Here is a 27,602-nt window from a genome sequence, read left to right as displayed (position 1 = left end):
TCCCTTAGGGTTGAGTTCTCGCGTAAGTCAAACTTCATTCGAACTGTTGACGAGCATTACAAGTTCGAAAAAGTCGAACCTAGTCCAACATAGGAAAGAGTCGGACCTGACCGTACTGGAACTCACCCCCCTTTTCCCCGAGTTCTATAGGTAAAATTAACCAGTCTATAAGAGGGTCCGATCCGGAGACTATTCGAGAGCTATAAGGCACATAAAAAGTGAGTTCGCCTCGTCCGACCACAGCGCCACTCACCAAGCAGTGTTCGGCGGCAGACCAAGCACACCGAGCCATCAATCTCGTTTTTCGCACCAGCATCGCCGATTGACTCCGAATGATCGTGCCAAGAAAGTCGCGCAAGTTGGTCACGAAAGAATAGGCGGGACACCGCCGAAGATAGTCAAAGCCTATTTCGCCACCGGCGATTTCTTTGAGGCCCTCGTGGAACCATGCCCGAAACATAACCACACCAACATCAGACTATAGCCAGAACGCAAACCAAAGCCAAATCCTAAGCCCGTTACGAAGTCCGTGAGCCTTACTGGGAGTCGCATCCCCCAAAGCCAGACCCATGCACAAAAGCAGCCCCCAACGAGCCGAAGAACCAGAAAGCAAAAACGCAGCTTGGACGGGGAAAAAAGTATCATCGACAGCGAAACTATGGTGTACTAGAAGACTGGGCAGTGTAGCGAGCGCCGGCGGAGGGGGGGCTCTTTCAGCGATGACCGGATCGGTGGCCGCGAGAGGGCGCAACGTGTAGTAGGCGTGCTGCCGGAGTGCGGAGCGCAGGCAGCGGTAGCGCTTGGCTGGCTTGGCGTTCCGCACGGGTTCGATTGTTTCGTATTGTTTGGCTAACTCTTTACGGTATTCTTTATTTCTGCTGTTTCACATAATATTTATCGCACTAATTCGTTGCCAAATGCTTTACCCGAGACGTGCATCTTCGGACAGGACGCCACAGTACACATCGCGGCACTGCTAGCGCGAACAAGACATTGGCGCTTTCTCGCATTTACTTTGAAAGAGTGTTTTCTTAAAAAAAAAAAAAAACAGAAAAAAAAAGGAGAGCTTTGGAAAATGCCGAACTTTTATCACCTGCATTATAGACCCGAATGAGCTTTTTCCCCAGCAATTAGAACTTTGCTGAGATCCTTTGTTTTCTCATAGAAAAACCGGCGATCGCTTGTTCGCGCTAACAATATTGCGTTCTGAATAGCTGCGGGAAATCCATCCCCCAGGGAAACGTTCGGGAAGTCTCTTGAAAGAGACGTCCCAAACGTGTGTAATCCCCTGGATAACGTAGGATAAGCATGCTGATGGCATGATACCTAAACAAATGTGTGCTTTTGTGACCCTATAATTTCGCTGTCACTGTAGTTGTGATCAATGAAATCCGTGGTTGAAGCGTGCACTACCCTAATGAATTGTTTCAATGTTTGGGAAAACAAAATGGGGCTTACAAAACGGATTATATCGTCTACTTCCGTAGGCTGCATGGAGGTGCCACTGTCGACTCTTGCAGCTACTTCCACGGGCTTTCGAAGGAATTTTGAGCACTAGCCTTTATCGTATTTTCTGTTACTACGTAGGGTCTTCAAACAGGACTGTGCGCATAGTTAGAAAAATGTATCCACTCACCAGCTCTGGTAGTAACCACAGTGGATAAATTCTTATTTATCCACTGTATGGGCACTAGGGCACACAGATAAATTTTTAATTATACACTGGGGGCCAGCGCACAGATGAGATTAATGAGGTGCACCCAAGGATTTCGGAGGCGATGGTACTTGCTTTTCCTAAGAGCTCGGGAGAGGGAGGGGGGGGGGGGGGGGCTCCCGAATTCCCCAGTAGTCGGCGCCTATGGCGTTTTGTACCTCTACATTCTCCAACGTGAGGTAATGATCTTGATGAGCTTCGACATGTTCAGGATAAATGACTCAGTATCTTCCGCTGGGCCATAACACCCTTCAATTTTCTTGCGGTAAAAATAAAAAGAGGCCTCTTAGCACCTCCTCATTGAAGAGACGGAGTGCTGGGCCAACCCTCATCATTTTAAAGTCGTTGGGAAAATTTTTGCTGATGTGAGGCTATAACCTTTAACGTCACATTTTCACAGACACTTCTCCAAGCCTTTCTAATGCAGTCAGCGCGCACAGGGCCCTTCGGTGCGTTCAAACCAGTGTCAAACCGATTTAGCAGATACTTAGACTGCAAAAAGTCCGGAAAAAAAAAAATGTAGAGGACGACTGCCATGACTGCCTGCATTACATGAAGCAGAGTCTCCCTGTCACTCCTTTTAATGTTGCGGGACGACGACTGACGCCGATCGAACTCGAAGAGGGGCACGAAAAAGGGAACGGGCTTCTTTGCCACTGTTGCCACTGTTGCAACCCGGCACCTGCCCCAATAATTGAGGTTAGGGAGGGGAGGGGGGGGGGGGAGCATTGAGAATATAAGAGTCGTTGCGAATTAAAGGGGTGCTTTCGGAAAAACAAGGGGGGAGTACACCCCCGTAGAGGGGTGTAGGGAAATCACTTCCCCGACACAAAACATGTCCCGTCTCTCTTGTCCCGCCGTTTTTCCGTCATTGCACGCGTTGTCTACATCACACTGAACGGCAATGATCACAATCCATTTCACTCAACCATTATTAAAAAAACAAAAAAAAACTGCAGCAAAACAAGGCGACGACGCGAACTACGCGATCACAAGCAGTACGGCCACACGGCAATCCGAGCGGGAAGGAGCACGCCTGTTACCCGCAGCGCCCCCTGGCGTCCTTGCGCTCCGTCATCGCTGCGCCGACCTCCTCCCTCCGTTGCTTCTCGGCGCGGACGACACACTGCCCAGTTCTAGAACACCATAGCGAAACGGAGAAAAGCTCCCAAAGCAAAAAGCCCCAAAGCGAACCAAGTCCAAGTGGAAGCCGGAGCCAATGCCATAGACACGTGCCGACTCATAACCACCGACAGAAGAGGCCGGATATCAGTGCGGAGAAGGCATAGAAACGAAAACAAAAACAGAAAATACGAAGAAGAGGCCCAATAAAGAGCCCTAGGACTGGGCCAACACCGCGCCAATCCGCTAAGGACCTAATAGGGTGAACTCCAGTAGCGAGTTCCAATAGTCGGAGCGTTTCGGAGATTCCAGTCACTATAGACGGATTGTAGCAATAGCCGCAAATGCTTGTTCTATACCTTGGCGTAGGCTTCTATATCCGCGATAGCTGGTACAAATGCAAAACACAGCCTGGAGACACTACTTGAGGCGGGGTTCCTGTTTGTATGATATAGAAAAGCCGTTTGGTTCGAGTCCCAACTATGCATGCAGGCTTGGAACGTGCTTGAGGCGCGGATCAAGCGGTGTATGCCTTCTACTCAAATAATGAAACGGAACAGATCCTACAGTCTTTGACACGATGAGAACGGCAAGGTGTGTCTTGTAGATTCCTGTGCTGCAGGTCACCCTCCGTCGTGCTTTAACACGGCCTAAGCTCATAAGGCGCTCAAGTGTTACCGCTGGAGGCAGGACAACTGAAACAACTTATCATCTCAGTGACCACACGTTTGTTCTTCCTACTGGTGGGACTCTCGTGGAACTGAAATCATCAACAGCATCATAACATAAGCTCAGAACTACTGGAAACAAATCAGTTTACGGGGCTAGTAGCCACGTAAACTTGTACAAGTATTGAATTTCTTAGAAATCGTAATAATTAACATCACAAATATAGTTTAGGTTATTGTTTTTAATGCGAATATATAGGACTATACAATCGCAGCGTTTGATTTTCTTTTTCGTTTGAGTTCCACTGTGTTCGATATATTTTTTTCCGTTTAAATGTTTTGTATATTGATGATTTCCTTTTTCTTTTTTTCGAGCAGAGTTTTTGCGCAATGTACGTAGTGTACTGTACGCCTTCGTGATATCGAATTGTTTAATTTCTGGGGCCAAGCTGTTTTTACAGCTTTCTTTCCCCAACCTCCCCCGTCGCATTGATGAGAAATAATTAAATGTATTATTATTATTCAATTTAATAAAACCGGTTCCTCTTAATGTTCTGCCAATGCAGCCGAGGCTCTGCACGCTTTTCCGCCCACAGATTACATTGGTCCATTAGATCATTCGCTCGCTAAATTTAGCCAGGAAATTCGCGAAGTATTTTCATCCTTAACTTTAGCGGGAAAAAGAGGAATACCCACTAAAGCTATCGGGAAACCTTTGACGATAAATGTAAAAGGGAAATTTTTCGCTCAAAGCGGAACGTGACGACCCTACACGAAACACACCCGGGGATCCGCTGCGAAACCTCGTCAATTGAGCCTTCTCAATAGTGTGGGCAATCTAGTAGCCTGCTGCACCTATCATCCCAATCCTCTTAGCATGGATTGGACGCTGCGTCGTGGTTCGGCGAGGATCACGCTTCGAGCCCAATTTGGATTTGGATGTGGATTTAGTGGTGTCCCTTTTGTAACGGATGGCCGCTCGCCGAAAGTTCCGGCGATGGCCTGCCAAACACTAGCTAAGGTGGATCCGCTTGGTGTCAAGCCAAGACTAGCCGAGTTCTTGTTCTGTTGCGTCGGTGGTCGGGTCAACGTTGGTCGGGTCCACGGTGTGAGGCCGGCCAGCTGAGGTGGAAAAACTCGATTGTCCGGCTGGGGCTTGCAGGTTTGGTCTAGCTCGCGTCTCACTCTTCCACAGCCGCCAGGAAGCACGTGCCTGGCGATAGCAAAGTTGGAAGCTTTCAATAAAGTTTAGTTGCCAGTTAGCGTTTGTCCTGTGTGCTTCTTCGTCTTTTTGTCCCGTCTCTTTTGCGCTATTTTTAATATGAATGCCGCCAGGAAATCTCCGACCACTGTTCTAGTCGGCGCTCGGTGGTCTCGACGTGGTTCTCGCAGTCATCCGGTGCGTCCTGCAGCCTGTCCACCCGGGAGCACGGTCTGAGAGCCTCGTATTCCAGAACCAGATGCTCGGTTATCTCCTCTGCTACTTCGCAGGCGACGCAAGAGATCAGAGACTCGGTGTCGTATCACGATCTCTATAACATCGTCTTGAGGGTTCCCGTGCGTGCCTCGAATAGCAAGCCGCTGCCCCTGGAGTCATCGTACAGCTGCTCGGCCGCTCGATCGCCAGCTTCGAGCACGCGTATAGAGTCATCGATGGTTCCCGTGCGGCCAACTCCGTCCTCCTTCGCGTCTCGACCTACTGCACATATTTCTTGATGACCCCTTCTCGGAGCGGCCGGCCGTCTAGCAGGCTCCGTGGTACTTCGTGCTTCCCGCGAGTCCGGCCACCCGAGCGCGTGTTTACAGTCCCGTACACGAGGTACTTAAACACCCTCCTGGCCCATCGCTCCTCTCAGAGGCCGCACAGACAACTCTCGTATGCCAGTTTTGCCACCGCTTCCCTCGACACAAAGGCAGACATGCACCCGAGGTCCCCCTGCTCCCCTTCGTTTGGCGTCCCTTTGTGTGCCACGAGTGCCATCCGCCCTGCCTCCCACTGGCGAACCTCTAGGAACTTCCGAGTGTGGGACGACGTGCACAGAACCCAATTTGCGAACGTCAGACCGGGCACCATCACCATCTTCTGCAGGCTACGGAAACTTCGTAGCGGTCGAACGTGTCTTGTCACTAACTCTTATCATTTTGATATCAGTGTCACGCATAAAAAAAAAAATCACTGTCGTGGGAGTCGCTCGAACTCCGCCGGAGGTTATCAAGGTACTCTCCTTTGAATTCAGTGATTCGTGAACGTACCGGCATTGATAGGAACATCTACCTAAAACCCACTACTTTTACTTCCCAGAGATTAGACCACTCGAAGAAAATACGGGAAATGGCATGCCGCACATCTGTTTTTCAATCGTCATTTTTCGCACAAACCATAAATCCGTCGAATAGACTCCCCGAAGCTGTGGTTTCGGCTTCCGATGAAACATTTGATCGTCTTTTAAGTCGTTACTTACACGAGAATGATCCCTGACCAATGTATTATTTTGCATTGTGCTGATGTTAGCAGCTTATAATAAATACGTATATGTTGAGTTTAATTTTTTTGTTTTGTGATTGCGCATTGTATTCTTCGTAGTAGATGTCACCATGTATTGATATTTTTTGTATTTCCATTTGTGCACTTGTTCTGTTTACATGTAGGTTGCCCCCCCCCCCCCCCCCCCCCAATTATGCCCGCAGGGCGAAACGTAGGTAACGAATAAATAAAGTAAATAAAAATACATAGACGTAGCTGCCAGCTCCCCCTTGCCCCTCATGACTTGTACCCGTACAGCCGATTCGTGTGCATGGATGTAGTCCCTACTTGTGGATGGTGTACACTCAAGTACTTGTACTCTGTGACACACTGCACAGTCTCACTCTGCAGTACAAGAGACGTGTCCAAAGCCCCTTCTACAATCTCTGTGGGTCCCCACTTCAGCATTTCGCACTTACGGGAGCTGAAATTTAGTCCCAGTCTCTTTCCTTGTTTTATGAGTATGTCCAGCAGCTGTTGCATCTTTTCACAGGTGCCCGCTGTCAGCACGACATCATCCGCATAAAATAGTCCTGAAAGGTGCTGTCTCAACATTTGCCCATTCTTTTGAAGACAAGTCGAGGCCTCTTCCATACTCCCCTAGTTCTGCTTACCATCTAGACATGTCCAACATGAACAGGAGAGGAGAGAGGGGGCACCCCTGTCTCAAGCCCCTTGGCACTGGGATTGGTTGCGTGTTAATGCCTTCCCACTCCACTACAACCGTTGTGTCCCTGTACAGCTCCTGGAGGATCTCAAGCACTGATCCTGGCACTCCAATCTGCTTCAGTTCCGACCAGAGCCATGAGTGGGAGATTGAATCATAGGCCTTTTCAATGTCCAAGAAAGCCGCCCAGAAATGTCTCCCCTCCTGTTGTAAAACCTCGATTGCTTGGCTCAGCACGCACAGGCTGCCCTCGAGCTGTCGGCCACTTATGAAGCCATTCTGGAGTTCATTCAGTACATGCTTCTGCTCTGCCCAACCTTGCAGTCTGCGTCTTATGACTTGCATGCCGACCCTGCCCATTGGGGAGATCACAGTAATGGGCCGGTAGTTTTTCAGGTCTGTCTTCTCTCCGGTTCCCTTATATACGAGCTTCACTCTCCCGTGTCTCCAATCTTGAGGTATGTCTCTGCCAATGTAGGTCATCTCTCAGTGCACCTTGTAGAGCTTCCTTCATTTTGAGTCCCATTTTATTCAAGACGCTCATCGGCACCCTGTCTGGCCCCATGGCTGTGTCCACTTGCATGTTCTGAAGGATTCTGTGCATTTACAATTTCGATGGTTCTTCAGAAAGTCAGGGTTTTCCGAGGACTCTTCGTCCTAGTGTTGACTCTGCTGTACTCGCTGTCGTTTCGTACCGTGGGTCCCCTAGGTCTGCCTCCCCTTGGAGCAGTTTGGCCCCGGTCTGCAACACCAAGCTGAGAAACTCGTCGTCCTTGACGACTTGCAGAGTCAGTGAACTCTTCAGGTGCTGCATTGCAGCTGTTGGCCTTCCTAGGCGTTTCATTTGCCTCCAGAATTTCTTAGGTGCTGCTCTCCCGCTTCGCTTTAAGTTTTGCAGTGTACGCATCCCCACTGTCCTTCTCCTTTGGACAACGTGTTCGCATTTTTGTTTGGTTTCTCCGTACTTCTCCCAGAGTTCCCCTTTCACTTCCTTTTCTCTCGCCGCCCGATGGCATCTGCAGGCCTCCTGGCGAACATTGATGGCTTGTCTGATTTCTGGGTGCCACCAGCTTTTTTAATACCGTCCTCCCCATTGACATGCCCTTGCCGATTTTCTTCATAATTTTTATGCTAATGCATTTCACAATGCTTTCATAAGTCATGTCTCTGTCTGCCACCTTTTCTAGGTTACGACGGGCAATCTCTTCAATCTCATTCTCTCATAGGGCTCGTTCCCTTCGCAAGTCATGTGTAGCGCCTGCGGCCCTGGGTCCTCCGAAGATAGCCACGATTCTGTTGTGATCGCTGCCGACGCTGACCGCACCCTCCTCGTCGATGGTAACCCAGATCGGTTTTCCGCTTATCATCGGGGACATGAGGACGTAGTCGATGCATGACTTTCGGTCTCCGGATACCCAGGTTTAGTTTCCTTCACATGTGCTCAGAGTGTTTCCAAGTACCAAGTCATTGGTATCTACCAAGTCAAGGAGGTATTGTCCGTTTCCATCTCTCCTACCGTCCAATTCCTCAATGTGTGCATTAAAGTCCGCCACGAGAATTATGTCGTCTCCATGGTTCCTCATTTCCGGGATGTATTTATTCAAGCACCTGGCCATTTCCTTGTTTGTCTCCTTCGAGCCTTTTCCTTTCCACCAGTACACCACCGCAACTGCTAGAGGTGTTCCTTGCACTGTGCCCCTCATCCACATATGTACACAACACTCCACTTTTGTTCTGGATTGTCTCGGAAGAGGACTCCGACACCACCTCCTTTCCTCATTTAACCTTGCCTGTTACAGCCCTCCCAAACCAGACCTGGGAAAATGGGTGGAACTTCGTTTCCTCGTAGATGAGTCTCCGCCAGCCCAAAGAGAGGGATTTCTTTTGTCCATAATGGCTGCCACCTTGCTCTACTTTCCTTCTCCCCGTCCTCCCTTAGGAAAGTAACATCCGTTCCTTTTCTCCCCACCTTTCTGTTTTGGCATCTTCGATTTTGTGACGTTTTTGTCCATCGATCACCCATTCTCCCCGTGTCGAGTTGAAACCCTATGGTGCTTGGCGTCCCAGGACATGCCCCGGTTGGCAATTTACCATGTGTGCCACCACCGAGAACAGGTGGGGAAAGGAGCTACCTCCGGTTGCCGTTGCACTAGCACTGGTGGCTGGGAACCCTATTGCTGGAAAGCTCTGTTCTGCTGGGTGTTGTGGTTGGTGGGTGGGCCACGTTTCTCCTGTCGGTGGGTGACGTTGCCTCATTTTGTCGCTCTTTTTAGTCCCCTGGAGCGCGCCGCTGAGGATGTACCGGTTCCGTAGTTTGTAGCCAGCTGGAGTGGAACGTCTGGTTCAGTACCTCCCGGCTCGCGTTCTTGTCTCCTGATGCTTGTCCCCTTGACTCTGTTGACTGGCGCGTAGTGTTTGTTACACCCTTCTGCCTCGTCTGCGCGTACCTAAAAAACGACTTATCATCCAAGTTAGGCGGTCTGATGCCGTCCTTCCTCCTTCTTCACTGTTAAGCAGTCCATCTGTGGTCACGTCCTTATGGTACAGGTCCTTGCTGAGGTTGATGTATGTTGCCCTCAGCTTTTGGCAGAGGTCTCCCAACTTCACATGCAGTGACATGGCTGCCACCAGAACCGCCTTTTCCCTAGTTGCAACCTCAGGCACTGCACAGACGGCTAGGACGTCACTTCGTTTCGATCATGTGCACCTTAGCTAGTCCACAATCTCCTCTGGCTTCCTCCCTTGCAGCGGTTCGTTGATGCCAACATGGCGCACCTTTCGTGCCTGACACTCATAACTTTCAATTAGTTTCTTAGCCACCTCTGCTGTGCCTCCCTGTTGTACAGCACCTCCAGTCGTCGGCTACCTCCTACTTTCCTGTCGAGCGCGCGTGCGAAACGGGGTACGTTGTCGTCTCCGACCACAGTCGCCTCTCGCGTCACACCCTGGGGTGGTCGCCGGAAGCCAGCTATAGCCTGACCCTTTTTTTCTGCCCACTCCGCGGTTTACAGGTTATCGGCTCGCACTCCGTCCGAACTCCTCGAGGAGAGCGTACTCTCGATACTTTCTTGTCCCGCATCTGTTGTCCTTTCTGCAGCTTTCTCTTGCTCCACATCTGCCGCTGTGTTGACTTGTTGAGTGCTGGTTTCACCAGGCGCCTTCGTTTCTTCTCCGCTGGGCTTCTAGGCTCTTTTCTCCGCCACTGCACCCGTGGGAGTCGATGTCCCCACCGTCACGACATCTATCGGATCGCAGTGGCTGATCCAGCTTCCCCCGTCCATTGCCGGAATGTGTCAGCTCTGAGGTAGCTGCACTGGCCGCGCTCGCCACCTGGTCCTCTAACCGTGGGATCTGATCAGCTATAAAGCTCACCAGCGCTGTCAGCTCCTCTGTCTGCTTCCCGTGAATGTTTTCCAACACTGTAAGCCTCGTGCATATGCTACAAATGAACGGGCTTGTGTCTTCCTCCGCCTCCGAGACACCCTTCAAGCGTGTTTGCTGCAGGAAGGCTCACCTCCTACATCCGTCGCACTTTATGCGCAATTCGTCGCCAGCTTCACCGCTGCGCAACAGCCGTGGGCCCTACAGGTGCCCCCCGGCTGTTTGTTACTCGCCGTTCCGAGAAAGGATTAACTGCGTGCCTAAAATTTACATCAATGAAAACATTCTTGCAAAAATTCACAAATTAGAATTGCGTGCCTCCTGCAACCAAACCCCCAGGAGTTTGGTGGCAAATGACGACTGCCAATGGTGCTTGAGACACTTGAGTCAAGAACGGATATCACCGCAAAAGGAACCGCGACATATGATAATAGTAATTTTTTTTCGACAAAAGTAACAATGTTTGTGGAGGCAGAGGGAAAAAACTGTTATAAACATTTGGACTCCAATCCACGTTGTGAAGGAAGTTGGACAGCGACGCTGTTGTATCACCTCCAACGAGTGCCCACTGCACTATAGACCCTTTTTATGGCAAACGCCACCAGGTGGTGCTCCAGTCTATGACGTCCCAGACAACTTCCGGTTTTTAAAAAGTATGAACGAAGGCCACCTTAACACCGCTGCTTGAAAAGTAAATCAAACGCTTAACCACCAGTTCTGCAGATGAACGCCAAAAGAACGAAGGAGTGCGAGATCTGTTAAAATGTTTCCAGTATTCTTGTAAACCAATTTGCCTCCTCCAAGATGTAACACTGTACAGCCGAAGACCCTCGTCAAATCTCCAACCTCGTTGCCCGTGCAGCATTTATGCTTTCTAGCACTGATGACATAAGCAAGCTCAACAGACTTGCAAAGGCGGTGCGACCGGAAATCGCTAGGGACGCAAGCGGCAGTTCATGTTTACAAACAGAAAAGGGTCTATACCAAATTATTGACAAAGGAAAAGTAAATGCACTGTACAAAATATGTTTTATACATATATGAAACACTTCGTGCGCTACCGATGCCGCAGCAGCTTATGCAACCGCAATCTTCACCGCGAAACGCACGCGGGAGTGCTACGTGCCTCGCATTGTTGGCGAGGCTAGTGACGTCACTCCCCACTTCGCACTGTGCCATTGCCGCGGCAACTTATGCAACCGCAATGTTTAGCGAGAAATGCGTGCGGGGGGGGCGCTACGTGCTTCGCATATTTCGCGCGCGCCTTATCGTCTACCATGTGGTTTGGACACTTGTTTTGTGGTTTTCTTATTGAAACAAGAGTCAAAACCGCATGATCAATGATAAGGCGCGCGCGATGGTTTTCCGTCGACTATTCGGTCGACTGATGTTATGTCCACGGACACAAAAATACCCGACCAACGATTCATATACAGCTTCGCTGTAAAACAGCTTGACTAGTCCCAACCCCCAAGATTGCTGATGCCCGCTGAAAGAATGGCAGCGGCCGTACAGCGCGCTAATCACACAATCCGGCGTGACACTAAGTGAAGCTGACCTTACAACAAAACTCCGGGAAGAGTTGTTGCTTCCAAAGGAAAATCAAAAGAAAAAAAATATATCGTGGTAAGACACGCGGAGTGCGTCCACCCGGGAGACAGAGTTTACAAACGGGAAAAAGGGGAAGTCACCGGCGTTACCCGAATCAGCGAGGCGTCAAAGCGTGAGCGTCGTCGCGCGCGCGTCGACGCGTAAACGCTAGACGACGACCCTCCGCTAGTCCCCACGCGTCCATCGATATACGGCCTCTCCCCCGAGACCCCCCCCCCCCCCCCCCGCCCCACACACCCCTTAAAGAAACGGGAGTACCGCCGACAGACAGTCAACGAGGGAGGAGGCCAACGAGAAAGGTCCCCAAAGAAAGGAAGAGCAACGCTGGAACAAGGCGAAACTTGTTTCCCCATTCTTCCCTAGCCTCCCCCGCCGCGGGAGCAAGAGGCAGCGACGGGGAGAAGAAAGGAGCCGTGAGCACTCTCGGGGTCTGGGTACAGGGAGCGTGCTATGGGTGGGCGTCCGATTGATCCACTCCTCTGGGTCGAAAAGCCGACAAGTCGGACGTCGGGAGACCCCAGATAGCGACTGAGAATGACTTTCTTTCTTCGAACGGCGTGACAGTCGCCTTCGAGGCGTACATTCCGCGCGCAGTGCGTCGGAGTAGTGCAAAACGGGGAGAGTTGAATGACGGTTTTTAAATGTGACAGAGCATTTGTAGGGACAGCACACAACACGATCTAGAAGATAAGGCATTACGTCATTATTACAGGGTCCCTCCCGAAGCGGCAAACATGGTGAAGCTCTTGGACAGCCTTCCGCAAGGCGACTGATGCGTCCGTTATTTGACTCCTCCGCTTCTCAAGGTTTTGCCTAACCAGCTCTCACGCATACTTTTGCTTCTTGGGTGTTTCGACGTTTGCAAAAGTCCCAAGCTCCAAGTAGCGCAGGAATGGCGGGAATATATATATATATATATATATATATATAAGCTTAGTGCGCCCCTTGGTGCTCGGATATTTGAGCGAAGAATCAATTCGGCGGGACGTTCTCAATTCGGATTATTTTCCAGTTACGACTGCCGCTGAAACGAATCGATACGATGCCTCGGAGTCGGGAAGCGTAATCGGAAAAGCTCGAGTAAGCTCAACAAGCCCGTACTCTGGTCGGCGCATTTTCATGGACATCTCCGGGTTTACGGTGCGAGAGAGAAGGGTGGTCCCGAGTCATAGGTAAACACGCCTCAGTCATATAACCGCTAGCCTTTAGCCAGATCCCAGATTTGTTCACCGGATAAGCGTAGGAACATTTTAGCTCGTGGATCTCTGAGGCGTGTTTCCCCGAGCCTTTTCAACCTCGCACCGTAAGCCGAGCGATGAGTCCTCCTTAAAAGCTCGTCGATCAGAGAGCCGAAACTGGTCTTTGACCTCCAATTGAGAGAATCATCAGCTCCGTAAATTCGGACGCAGTCAGATGGGGCGCAGATTGGACACGAGCGCTGCGTCACGCTTCGATCCAGTCAAGGATGCTCGGTGTCGGGCCACATTGCCAAGTTGGCGCCACCCACAGGCAGAGGAGGCTATTCACGGGCTTCGATTATTACTCTACCTGCTGTTATGCACATGCAACTTGGACGAGACGAGTGTTCTAATCCTTTGTGAAGATTTAAAAAAGAAAAACTTTCTTTTATGCTCGTTATTGGAGAACATCGTCGGCGCCGGGTGTCGAAGTGGCTGCGACGAGCACGGCACGGCGCGTACAGACATCACGCAACAGCGCCCACGCCTAGAACGCACGCACTCCTAACCGCAGTCCTTGAAGCTGTTGCCTGCCTTCGGCCGTTGTCAATGGACGTTAGACGAGCGTCGGCAATTGACCGTCCGTCCGGCGGCACGACCAGACAAAAGCCAAGTCCCGCAGGCATACGTACTCGCGCGTGCGAAGACGAGGAGAGAAAGCGCCATAGAAGGCGGGGGGAGGGCCCATTGGAGCCGATAAAAGCCGTCCGAATCCAAAGACGCCATCAGGCCCATAAAAAGCCCAGTGTCCCCGGAGCACAAAGAAGTCGGAGAAGTCGTGATGAACACATCCTCCGTCTCTCTGTTTCGAGCGAAGGAAAAACGACGGCGGCAAGCTCTGTCTCGCCACGCTGGACTGCAGAGGACGCCAACAGCCATCCGAGCCAATCGAATTGCGCCTGAATGTCACGTGAACTTCGGAAGGAGCGGAAAAAGAAACACAAATTACGTACACTTTATTGTCGCTCAGATGTTGCCACGACTCGCTCCCTCTTACGGTTCCTATCTGCGAGGTCATGACTACGATTATTGATTACCAGCGGCAATTTCGATGGTGTGCGGAGGAGGAAAGATCTGCTGGATACCCGGCTTGGGGAAGTCGGGCATGCTGACGTTGGACGCTTGCTCATCAGAGGCGGGGACATGATTTTGAACGAGAAGAGGCAAACAGGATTCGAATAATTCCAAGCTTTACCGAGTGGTTGCTGGAGAAAGGGAGGACTGGTATTCGAGGGCCAAGATATCCAGTCGTAAACCGATCAGTTAAGTCCCGACTGGATATCTTTGCCCCCGAATGCCGCGTCTATTGATACGTAGATGAGTATCTTGTTATTCATCCGACCTCCACCTCTGCACGAGCCATTTGTGAAGCATTCGATTCCTGCTCGTCGGGTCTTAGGTTTACGGAAGAAGAACCAACAGTTCACGCATTTGGATTTAAGGCTTCATCTTCATCCTCAAGCCACATGCCGGAGTTTCCAGCAACGATCCAAAACAGCGGTCCTCCCTTTCTGCAGTAACAACTCTAAGTCCGTAGAGCTTGGAATTATTCAAACCATGTTTGCCTCTTCTCGTTCAAAATCCTTTCCCCACCTCTCGTCAGCAAGCGTCCAACATCACCATGACCGACTTCTACAACGGCCTTAAAAACATGGTACTTCCAGACTTATACACCAAAACCAGGACATCTTCGAGATAACGGAACACTTGGCGAATACGCTCACAGTTGATGTTGTCCGATATGGCATATGGTCACACTTGCTCAAAAAGGTATCACAGAGCAGAAGGGCCGCACAGGACCCTATGCAAATCCCATACCTTCATGCGTAGTACTTGCCCTCATGCAAGATGAAGGTTGACTAAAGATAAAACTTGAACAGTTCCAGAAATCGATCGATCGACAGAAATACCAGCATTGTGAAAACCTACCTCGCCGTTCATTCGGTGCACTCGCGTACTGACTCTAAAAGGGCCTCTTCTGGTATAGAATAGAACAAACGTTCTACGTCGATAGAGAACCCCACCAAATGTGCTGTACAGCTGAAGAAATCAACTATACACTGTGAATTCGGCACAAGGTACGGATGGTATAGTTCCAATCCACTCAGGTGCCTCTTTAGAAATTGGCTGTGGCTGCCTCTTCTTTTTCTCAGTAACAATGGATCTGAAAGCAGTTTCTGCCTGATGTGTCTTAACCGCTAAGAAGAGCTCCAAATGCCCCTGTCTTTCTTTTTCCGATGCTTTTCTCCAGCTTGGTAAGGTCTTTGCACATGTTCAAAACTGCGTTCTTAACTTTGTTTGAGACAAGTAACGTTGGCTTCGTGAGATTTAAATTTAGGCAAACTTCTAGGGAGGCCGACAAATCCTCCCTCTTTGTGTGCCTGTATAGTGAAGCGAAGTCACTGTTCTGGAAGAACGAAACAACCTGCCTTCTGAAGTAGCTGTAGTCATCGCACGCTTCAACGAGCAATTCCACCACACCGTGGTCGTTGTCCTCTACTGCAGCCCTCCCAGACACCCTCCGTACGTCAGCCAACAGTTCATGTGGCATCCTTTTCGGCTGGATACAGTACTTTCGCCCTTTCTCAAGAATTCTAGACTCGGAAACCCCAGATGCCTCCTAAAAGTGTCAGCCCGTCAGGAGTTGGTGCTGCAGACTTCTAGGGAGAACCGCTCCCACATATAACACAAGAACACAGTCATTTGGTTGACAAGCTGCAGATGTTCCCGGTGCCATCTGAGCCCTTCGGGGGTAGTTCGGTCGAGCAAACACAGCACTCTCAGGCAGTCGCGCAGGAACCTTGCCTGTCTCCAGCTCCCCGACCTCAGTATCTCGCAGATGCTTTTAGCGTGTCCACTGGAAGCCAGTAGACAGACGAAAAGGTCCTCCACCTTGGCGGGGACTTGGCCGTTCTTCACGGATACCGACAAGGATCTGGCCCGTAATGTTGCTACAGCGATGAGCTTGACGCGTGTGATGGCTCGGTTATTGACGTTGTTGGAACACGTGAAAGAGCCCGCGGCAGAAGAAATAAGTGATTTAGGGTGACGATGCGAGCTAGGTGGTGCATACTTGGAAAAATGGAACAGGGCGCGCAAACGACAATGACACAAAGAAATAGAAGGACCCACGACTAGCGCTGACTTTCAACTGATACGTTTAATGGAAATCGAGACAAACAACAGCGGTAAACAACTGTCATGTGTCAGCCAAGCATCTGTTCACTTATATTGGAAGGATAGTGCCATCCTGATTGGGTTACCGCCGTTGTTTGTGCTTCTTTTCATTAAACATATCCGTTGAAAGTGAGAGCTATACTTGGTCCAAGCTAAAGTCTAGACGCCGCCGACGCTACGACTTAAGGGGACCAATCAAGAAGCGTCAAAACTCGCTTTTTTTGGTTATGACAGCGCGCTGTCATAATAAAAAAAAAAAACGAGTTTTGACGCATCTTGATTCGTCGTGTTTCTGTACATGTTCTAACATCGCGATCATAGAATATATACAGAAACACGACGAACAGCATGATGATGCACTTTTGACACTGCCTGCTTGGCCCCATCAGCTCCTAGCTGCGGCTGCGTCTGCACTTGAAGGGAAACCAAGTGTCGTCCTGTGTCCTCCCATTTCCATGTGTACACGTCGCTCGCGCTGAGTTCCATTCTTGGAAGTATGCAGAAACTAGCTCGCATCACCACCTTAGAGCAACAATCCGATATTCTGATGGGCTTACATTTACACCAACTAATTATTAATTTCGTTATGAGGCGATGCAACTACTGTACGCTGTGTTTGTAATCACAAATCCCGACCACCTCAGTAAAGATCCGACCTTGAGGGTGGGACGAAGGAATAAATTAACAAACAGATTCATCATCCACGCTGTCTGATCAAACTTGAAACATTTCTTCGATACACGCGGTTCTTCACCTCAACGAAAAAGCAAGTAAACATATAAATAAAACAGCGCAAACGAACACAAAGACAAGTAGGAGAAGGCACACAGACATTTTGCACACAGTTCGTATGCAGCGCGAACTATAGTATTACGAAGTTTGGTAGCCAAAGGGGGGAAAAAAGCGTTCTTGCGCTGGAAACGAAACGCTTCGATAAAAAAAAAAAGGAACCGATATTACTCGCACATATCAGTGCCTTAATTCACCCCACAAACTTGGAAAGCTGACAACGCTCCACGTGCAGCCCAACTTTGTTTTCACTACGGTTCTTGATTCGAGAAGGAGTACTAGTTGGACAAAGTGGGGAAAAAAAAGAAGAGAATGATCGCTTCACGGCCTGTTGAACGACGTATGCCTAGTTTCCAAAGAATATATCGATCATGATGTAAAATCCTGAGACTAGGAATGGAACTTGAAAGAAAAAGTGTAAAAGACAAAGAAATTTCGTTAAGGAATTCAGAAGAACTGACTCACATCTCGAATGTTTATCATGGGAGAAACTGTTCGGTACTATTGATGGACATTAAAGATTTCTATACTCTATAGAAAAGGAAAGACTAATAATTTATATTATTTTCATACAAAAAGGTGATCCTGGTTAGCGTGCACGGCTGTGCAGGAAGCTTAAAACCCGTACACGAGTGCGCCTGCCATCCACCCACCGAGGATTGACCGCGGTGAGGAAGTTTTTGAAGTTGAATTTAGTCAAGTTTCAATCTTGAATGAGAACATTTTTGTTCTCATTTATCTCATTCATTCATCCGCCTAAACCTAATGGCGAATTCCGCGGTCGTTTTGGAGCGCGCAGGGATCGACTTTTCTGGAGCGAGCCTACTTCACTGGGCGATCGGGATCGAGACCGACGTGTTTCAACGGTCGTTTTGGATTAGCTCCCGCTCCAGATCTCGATCTGGATCCGAGAAAAGTCGCTCCGACGATGGCATGTGGGGGTTCGTCAGAAGGTATGTTGATGACATCATTATTTGCACGTTTAAAGACGGCTTATCAGAATCTCTAGAAACTCTGGTAAGATCGACGGCCCCAGAACTACCGTTCACTGCGGAAAGACCTGAAAGGAGTGCTACAGTTCTTGCATATAGACCAACACGCGGCCCTGACGTCACGCAGCTGCGGTGGCGCTGTCGACGGCACGGCGCATGCGCAGACGCTTCGCGCGAATTTGGTTTCTGCGCAAGCGCAGTGCCCACACCTGGTGTGGGCAAACGCGGGTTTGTTTGTAAACAGCGTGTCGGTCTATACGCCTTCATGTTAGAGATGGGTTGTGCTGGGAGTACGGGAAGATAACACAAAAACCGGTCCTTTCAAAAACATAGCTGTCATTCAAAGATCGTCAAGGCCGGAGTGGTCAAATCTCTAGTTAAAAATGCACTGGATAGGTCGTGCACCCAATGCCTGAATCAAGCAGTACAGAGACAGTGGAGGAGACTAGAAGATGCGGGGTATCAAGAAGCGTTCATTAAAAGAGAACTGTCCATACACATCAAAGACGCGAAGAAAAATCAGGAAGCAAGGAACCGGAGAACTGTTAAAAGATATTTTCAAGGCATATCACACAACTTGAAGGCGTGCGCCAAAACGTATGGTGTCGACACCGTGTTCACTACGGACTTCAGGTTAAGTAGATTAACACCTTTTCAAAACGGACATAGAGGATGTCAAAAACAGCGCCGTGAATAATCAGTATCTTGCGAAAAAGGCGTAGTATACGAGATACAGTTGGCCTGTGGTTTGAATTATGTAGGTCAGACTTCACGATGCATCAATGATAGATTGACTGAGCACAAACAGAACGTGAAAAACAAAGTGTCAAATTCGGAATTGGCTACACATATTCAGGAATGTAACAATTGTGCAGTTGACTGGTCAGGAACAGAAGTGCAATACAGAGAATCTAATGACAACAAACGTGTAGTGAAAGAAACGATCACAATACGTCGCGCAAGTCAAGCTTCAATGCAGCTAGGAAACCAAACCAAAGTGTTTTTTTTTATGTGAATGTATTATAAAAAAAATAGAAAGGACATTGCAAACAAAACACACAGATGTGCGTGTTCTGTTTGGAATGTCCTTTCTATATATTTTTTTTCTTTAAGAGGACAATGTATGAAGCGTGGGGTTCTAGATTAGGTTTTGGGCGTTTGCTGTTCTCTTTTGTGTTTTGTTCAGAACGTCCTTACAGAGTACATTGGTGAACTCTTGGAATATAGAAGGTTTTCTTTGTGGTTGTAATGGAAAGTGAGAAGCGTATCTGTGTGCGGTGGCGGTAACCTATTTCACGTTGTATTTTTTGTGTGTTTTGTTGAAATTTTTTTTTTTATATCTTTTTTTCCAAGAGGACATTGCAGTAAGCGTGCGGTTCGAGATTCGGTTTTGGACGTTTTGGTGTTCTTTTGAGTTTTGTTCAGAAGGTCCTTACAAAGTACAATGGTGAACTCTTGGGGTCTAGAAGGTATTTGTGGTTGTACTGGAAAGGGAGAAGCGTATCGATGTGCGTTGGCGGTGGCCTTGGGCTAGAAAAGCTGTGAAATTTGTGAGCTGAGTTTGAGACGTTTGCCTGTTTCCTTATTTCGGCGTCCTCTTAAGGCCCGTTCACACGATGCATTTTTCTCGCGCATCTAGTGTCGCGAAACGTAGTTGCGCGAAATGGTTGCGCCGTCTGAACGAGTCCGTAAATGACGCGCGCATCTAAAAAAAGTTGCGCACACACCTCGCTTCTGGAGCGAGCTTTTGCTGAAACTTTGCCGAGTCCTGTCAATCACTCTGAGGGCGCCGCCAATGGCCGCTCAGAAACGCTGTCACGTGGCCTTTGAGGGGGGAGCGAGCTGTATGAGAAGACCACTTCACTGCCGGTGTTGTAGCCAAACCAAATCCGAAAAAAAAAAAAACCGAAACCACGAACGATGGACACTGCCGGCGCTTCCGCAACACGTCAAGCACCACTGAAGGAAAAGTGAGTAGCACATCGGAAAAGAATCCAGCGATGGACGAAGACTTCTCAGGCCTCATTCACACAGCCGGCGTCTCTCCCCGTCCCGGCAACAGCGCCGGGGGCGCCGTGCCAAAAACGGGACGGTGCGGGGACGGAGGACTGTTCAAACCAGCGGCGGCGGAGCTGCCGGCGATGCTGGCGGTTTTTAGAATGTGGCGGGAGATGGAGAACACGACGCTGAATGGCTAATGGTGATGATGATGATGTTGGCTTTCAACTGAAGCGCCACTTTATGGTCAACACCCAAACTATTTTCGCGAGTTTAAACGTCATCGTTGTTGCACGTGAAGCGGTACGTGTGAACGAGCACATTTCGCGAAACTTGAGTGTCGAAAAAACTGTTGCGCGCCTAAAAGATGCATCGTGTGAACAGACCTTTACACTTTTCCTTTCCAGTCGGAGGATTTTAACACGATGGCCAACATACACCAGCTCGCCTGCACCTTGACAATGGGAATATATCGATATTAGCGCGGCACTTGGTTAGCTTCAAAGAACCGCTTTTTCCACAATATAGAAACTCACGGCTCCCGCGCGGCAGGAGCGCCGTATGCCACGTAACCTCAAAATCCAATCGCATTTCTTTATTTTCCATCCGTTACTGCGGCGAAGTTTAGCGCCGGATGCCCAGGTGTGTTGACACATCGTTGCCCTGGGGCCCTAAACTCGTGAAACGCGAAGTTGGGCCCGAAGTTGAGGGAGCGCACCGATTGGACAATCACGACGATGACTTGGCGCCTTTGTCACCAACATCCCATCGGCGCGCTCCGCGAACTTTCGGCCCGAACTTTGTGTTTCACGAGTTTAGGGCCCCTGCTGTCACACAGTCACGTGGAGTCACGGTGTTACGTGACGCCTTTGTATCACGTGGCGTCGAGCGAATGCATCTTACCGCTTCGCGGAAAAACTTATTCGCTCTATCTAGCAGATGAACATCTGGTTCCCCAGAGCTGCTCGTCGCTAGCCGGAGTTGGTGTCGTCCCGTTGAGCACGGAGTGAAGGCGCCATCGCTCGCACGCAGCGTCTCCCTCCGAACGAGAGCCACTCTCTACGAACAGAGGCGTCTGTCGCTTTGCAGCGTCCAGGCCGTTCGCTGCTTTCCCTTTGGCAGCGGACTTTTGGCGCGCTGCCACCAGTCTGCAATTATGAACCAACGCGCCTGCATCGATCCGCTAACGAAGCTGGTTTCGATCGAGCAAACCATTCGCAGGGTCCGCAATCCACATCTATGAAAAGCCTCAGCTTTTCCAAGAAGTTAGCAGTTTTCTCGAAGTCTAGAGGAAACATTTCCTGGCCAAGTTTAGCTCGAAAATGCACGCACTTCCCCGCCCCAAGGCTAGATTTCGCGGGCTCTCCACCGCATGTGCCCGTGTGCAGTGTGCATGGCATCGGCTGCCGCCACAGCCTGGCCTTTTGAGAAGTGAATCGGCCACTGCTTGCTCCGAGCGTCGCCGTTCAGCATCAACTCGGCTGAGCTGGTATGGGCCTTTGACTCGGATCCAATGGCACGATTCGTGCCCAAGAAGTGGCGACCACCAGTGTTGCTGGATGCACTTTTCGAAAGGCTCCGCATCTTGCACCAGCCTCTCGAATAATGTGCGAGAGGCGGAGGTATATTTTATTCATTTCTTCCGTCTTTCTACGAAAGCAGAACCTTTCCCTCCCGGGAATCCCAATAAATAACGCGCTCCGCGCCATATCTTCAAGGTATGTTTTCTTTCTATACACAATCTCGCCACGACATATTGGAAGCATTTTTGTTTCTATAAATGGGGAGCAAAGAGGCACTCTAATAATTCAGCTTTATCCCCGCTTTTCTTTGTTTCTTTCGAAAAGCGTAAATAAAAGAGGCGCCTTCGGTATACGCAATCCTTGTACAGCGGCAGTTCTTGCATTTTTGATGAAACTAGGCGGGGAGAGAAATGAACTTGCCCAAGAACAGCCCTGACCTCTCAGTAAAGAAAAAAAAAAAATAAATAAAAACTTGCCTCGCGACACCTTCAAAAGAATGCCTCCCTTTTTCCAGGCTTGTAACATCTAGGTAATTTTGTGACGTTATTTTTCGGTTTTCTTCTACCGAAGGGAACGCAAGCGCCAGCAGCACGACTGAAGCGAACTTCTATGGCTTCGTGTTGTGCTTTGATGTGACCTTTACGAAAAGGAAAAATCAACTCCAAAGCGATCATTCGTGCACTACAAATATCTCCCATGCTTGGGAACAGCTTCTTTTTGAAAGGAAGCTATTCGCGGCTGGAGCAAGACGGACGGCACTTTCAATTAATCATTTTTATTTGCGTCTGTACAATAATACAGGCACTGGAGGCACGAACGAAAAGTCGACAGCTGTCGGCTTGACGGGGTTCGGGCCCCATTTTTAGGAAACGGCAAGCAACCGAAAAACAAAAGTCAAATACTTAAGAAAAATAATTACTGCATCAATAGTCAAAATACAAGTTTAAAATTGGGCTATAGATTGGAATCTCGAGGAAAAAAATACTCTATATTCTAAAATACAATTGTATGGCAAATATTGACAGAAACGTCAGTTTTAAAGAATGAGATGTTAAATGTTCGATGATAATGTTATTTTCCATTATATGGTTTCGTAAAAAAGGAAGACGATGTTTTGGCATTTGAATTCTATAGGTGGTTCGACTGAATGCTATCCTCCATACTGCTTCGTGACGTACATTAGAAGGTCTAATATTTACTGTTAATTCCGCTATGGGTTACTAATGTCAGGCGTCTTTTGTTTAATGCTTGCTATATATCGATTAAGTAAAAGTGTACTCGTACAGTTTGTTTAAGGATGGAACTTCAATAATTTAAAGGCCGACGACCAGACTCGAGATTCTGCAAGGCAGAAGATCCTCCTCATCATGGGGAGGAGGAAATAGACAACGGTGGGCAGGGTACAAGGGGGGAGAGGAGGAAGCGATGGAAAAGTGGAAAGCACGAACTGGTCGTCGGCCTTTAAGCAATGGTTTCGTGTGGGTTGGTTGTGTACTACAATCAACCCACATTCATTATAGCTCGGATGGCCTTCTCTTGAAGGATCGTTAACCTGTCGAAGTTTGTTGGAGTTCATGTGCCCCAGACCAAGTGACAACAATTCAGATGTGACATAAATAAAAAATTGTAAATGAGTAGCTTAATTTTGACAGGTAAACTTGAACAGTTCTTGTCGAGTTCCGTTCCAGTGGAGGGAAAACGCACAACTGAACGAAAGAGGTCCCGATTTCTGCTGGACTCTGGTAGCTTCCCTGTTTCCATGTTGTATGGAACAGTTGATTCGGTTCTTACTGTCGTATAAGCGTGTTGACCAGGTCGCTCTGAAGGTACCTTGCGCTACCGCGTGAACCAGACATATACGTTCATGAGCACCGCAGTCCTTCCATCGTTTCCCCGAAAAAGCCTCTGAAAGCTCGCTTATGCCAACGTATCGCCACAGGTTTCAAACGTGGTGAACAAACATTGGGGCCAACCATTTTGAGTCCAATATGCTATGGACCGTAGAAAAGCTGTGTCTCTCGTTCGAACGCATCTCTGCACGCATCTCTACGCAGCACGTAGGGGGCGTGCTGCTGTAGCTCGTACCTTGTTCACTTTCAACATGCTTAATGAGAGAAGCATCCTCTGCCTTCTCTGCAAGAACAGATTTACCTACGTTAAGCATACGCAAGGTCTTCATCTCCTCCTTCTCCGTCTTTACACCAAGGCAATAAACAACGAAGGGGCAGCAAGGCGAGAGCGGCTAAGGCTTCATTAAGGCATGGAGGGGTAAATAAATCATCCACGAAGCGTTCATTTGCTCGTGTCTGTAGTATTTTCTGCAGAACTCTTTTGTGGCTCGGTAATTCACAAATTCTGGCAGGCCGATAGCGCCCAGCACCGTCACGGGCTTTCATTCCGCGGCAGTACGTCGCTGCCGGGGGCCGTGGACGGAAGACCAGCCAGTCTTTCTAGGGACCATACCAATGCTTGCCTGCTTAGACCCGAGCGTTGAGCGTTGGGCTGGCACATGGCACGGCACGACCTGTCTAATGGCGCATTCACACAGGCGGTCGAGCTGCGTTTGCGAAGTGGATGCAAATGCGGTTCGCGAGCGACCCCATTTACCCCCCATTCACACTGGAAGCGGATCCGCGTTCGCGAAGCGGTTGCGAAAGCGGTTGTATAAAGATCCAGTGAAATTGCACGCGCATTTGATGTCATCGTGTGCGCGTGCAATTGTACTGAATCCTTATACAACCGCGTTCGCAACCGCTTTGCGAACGCGGATCCGCTTCCAGTGTGAATGAGCCCTTAGACACACCGAGACGCGGTTGGCGGTTTTTCGGCGATCACGCGTGATCTTTAGGAACTTGGCAGCCTCGTTTCACAATCAAAAATCCAGTTTAGTATACGATCCAAAGTTAAAATTAAGTTATTTTAGTACGAAACTACATACTATAGTTTTTCTTCGTGCTGTCCGCACGCGTGTATCGCGAGTTCAGACCGCGATTCCCTGACGCTTCCCCCAAGCCACCCGAGGTCGCCCACAAGGGAAGCCCAGCTGCTCTGCTGCATCCTAACCTCCTGGTTGAGAGAAGGATATCCCGGACCCTTTCTCACTCCAAGTGTACCCTAGCAGTATGAAGAGCCCACCTCGTTTTCGAGACAAGCTTGCACCCCTCGTCGTTCGCTTTTCCATTTTTGGAGTAGTGAGCGACATTTGTGGTGCGGTGAATGGGTTCGGTGCTAGCGGCTTGGTTGATGGCGGACTCGCCTCTCCTCACTCAAACGACGGTTGGGAAGCTCGAATAAACGCCGCACGGATGCATCATGTGGTACGTACACTTCATTATTTCATGGTAGTAGAAACATGCCGGGTATCTCGGGCGCCAGGTCAGATACGCGGTAGTGTTGGCTAGGCAATTACGCTCACGACGATATCGGTCCTATTGGTCGCCATGCACGGTGTCGATAGCTTACAGCCGCGTTTACGCTACTGCCAAACTGGGTACGAAACCTGCCACTTCGGGCGATCGGAGGCAGGTTCCGATGCTTTACGGGCGAAGACGAACAAGGCAGCGCAGAGATTGGCGGTTCAAGAAGATAATCAATGCGTACAGGGATGGCGCAAGTAGAAGGATTCAAGATATCCGCAGCGCCTATGAAAGAGAGTGCTTCCTCCGGCTCGGAAGCGAGTTCAAGCGCCACGCGGACTTTCATCATTGCAACAAAGAAGGACAGTTTCGACCGTCTTTGGTATGTGAAACGCCGACATGTTTTTGGGCAGTATCAAGTGTGACTCGAGGCACAAAGGCAGCGGAAAGTCTTGGTTCCACAAAAATGGTGGTTGTGAGCGCCAGCATTTTTTTTTTCTTTTTTATTAAGGAACTTTTTTTATATATATTTTGTAGTAAATGGAGAAAACAATGGAAAAGAGCTGTGAGAACAGCTTGATGGAGCCCCTTGCTCCCTTATAGTGGCATATACAGAAGTCAAAACAAAGCAACACCGGACAACACAGAGAAAACCGAAATAACAAAGTAAAATCAAACAGGTCTCCTAAATCGATTCCTTCGTTTTCGCCCCACATTAGGTCATTTCGTAATTCCCGAATTGCAATAGAAATAATATCAATCTTATTTTTATTAGGTTTTTCAATATAGTAAGAAGTCTGCATCTGAGTGATTGCATTGAATAGTTGTTATGACACAATGGCACAGTCCAATGTTCCGCCGACCGAGTTGGGTAGGAAGTCGCATGTTCTTTTACCTCCGCAAGGTTTACTTAACTATCCTTATTTCTTTTATTTTCTAACTTGAAACTGAACGCGAGTCTATACTTGTACATGCTGTAAACAGGAAGTATACTATTTTTTTTATGAACAGTTCCTGGGTGCAGAGTCGCAAGAAACATTCTCAATGAGACGTACGTACATATCTATATACTGTAAGCGACTTCTTTTTCGCGGGCTCAATATTTCGCGATTTAAGACAAAGCTGAAGTTTTGGAAAGATTCCCGGGTTCTAATTTTCGCGACGCGGTGGGATCTCAATATATGTTCCAATGTGTTGATATTTTACCGGAATTGTTCGCGGGACCTATTTTTCGCGAATTGTAAGCGATACGCGAAATTCGCGAAAATTAGGTCTCGGCGAAAATGAAGTCGTTTATGCAGTATATATATATATATTTTTTTTTGCAGGAGGAGTATTTTTTTTTTTTTTTGATTTCTGCGGGTGGTTGTGCCCCAAACTAGATAAGAATAATTCAGGTGAGAAAGAAATAAACTCTGATATAAACGAAACTTAACGTTTCTCGGTAGAATAAAACGGTTACGAGAGACTAGTCCAATAACCTTTGACCATCTATAGTGTGTAAATCATCTGCATGATTATCCCGAGATAACTACAGACTGAAAATTACACCTAAACTCTGCAATATCTATATACTTTGCATTTAGGAAAAGAATCTTCGTTGTAGAAACATTTTTGTTTTTAGGCCGAAAGTTGAATGGCTTCGTTTTACTCGCATTGATGTTTAGCGTGTTATCTGATGACCATTTTTGCAACGCTGTTAGGGCCACGTTTGCGCAGCTGATAAGCTCGTAGCCAGTCTAACAAAAAAAACAAAAAAAAAAAAAAACAGGCTGGTGTCATCCGTGTATATTACGAATTTAGTCAGTGGATTTATGTTTACAATATCATTAATGTATATATTAAACAGAAACGGCCCTAATATGCTTCCTTGCGGTACACCGGATATAATACTCTTTGTTGAGACGCGAAACCATTAAGATGAACAAACTGTTTGCGGTGACCTAAATATGATTTAAGCAAGTGAAGTGCTTGACCTCGAATTCCGTAAATATCGAGCTTTTTTAGTAGTAAATTGTGATTTTTATAATCAAACGCCTTTGTAAAATCTAAAAAAAGGCCAAGGGCCGTTTTCTTTCAGAACTCCGTAAAATAATTTCTTTTTGTTCAAGAAAAGCAAGTTCCGTTGACTGATTTTTTCGAAAAGCCGAAGAGAGCATTAGTAACTATTTGGTGCTTATCCAAAAACTGAGCTACTCGAATATGTATCATTTTTTCTCAGCCCTTTGAGAACACCGGAAGGACAGAGATAGGTCCGAAATTGCTTATGTCGTTCTTATCTCCCTTGTTATACAGCACAGACACTTCAGCTGCTTGCATGAGTTGCGGAAATACACCGATTGAAAGACACAAGTTAAAAATATGAGTAATACAGGGAGTGATCAAAGGTAAAACATACTTGAGTGGTCTAATCTGCATATCATCCGGATCACAACTATGACTGTTGTTTAATTTTATAAAAACCGCAAACATCTCTGCGTCAGTGACTGGACGTAAAAAAATAGAGTCGCTGTTACTAAACGCGACATTTTTACATGCGTCGCCGCTCTATCTACGTTGAGGTAAATGTATGAAATAGTCATTAAATACATCTGCTAAAGATATGCCAGTTAACTTGACGCCGGCAGAAGAAATGCTTTCCATGTCATGTCAAGAATTCGTCTGTTAACCGGTGCAATGAGCGCGATTCGTCAAAAGCAAAAGAAATTTTGGGGTGAGGACCGAAATGTTGTCTCAAAATAAAACCGTCAAAGCTGGATTTTTTTTTTTTTTTTTTTTTAGTGCACACTTTTGTCAGAAAGCTCAACCCTGATGAGAGCAGCGATTATAGCTGTTACTATTC

At 48.3% G+C, this 27,602-nt stretch overlaps 1 protein-coding gene and 1 pseudogene across 2 annotated transcripts in view; both read right to left on the bottom strand.

The window, feature by feature from the left end:
* Positions 1–27,602, bottom strand: part of LOC8040054 — a 921,389-nt gene that overhangs the window by 659,460 nt on the left and 234,327 nt on the right. The window lies entirely within an intron of this gene.
* LOC115324343 lies at positions 4,440–9,314 on the bottom strand (annotated as a pseudogene).

The sequence above is a fragment of the Ixodes scapularis genome, unplaced genomic scaffold (genome assembly GCF_016920785.2).
Source record: "Ixodes scapularis isolate PalLabHiFi unplaced genomic scaffold, ASM1692078v2 PGA_scaffold13__105_contigs__length_92229423, whole genome shotgun sequence".
Taxonomy (NCBI): domain Eukaryota; kingdom Metazoa; phylum Arthropoda; class Arachnida; order Ixodida; family Ixodidae; genus Ixodes; species Ixodes scapularis.
Note: the sequence above shows the minus strand (reverse complement) of the source record. Positions and strands in the feature narration are given on the sequence as shown.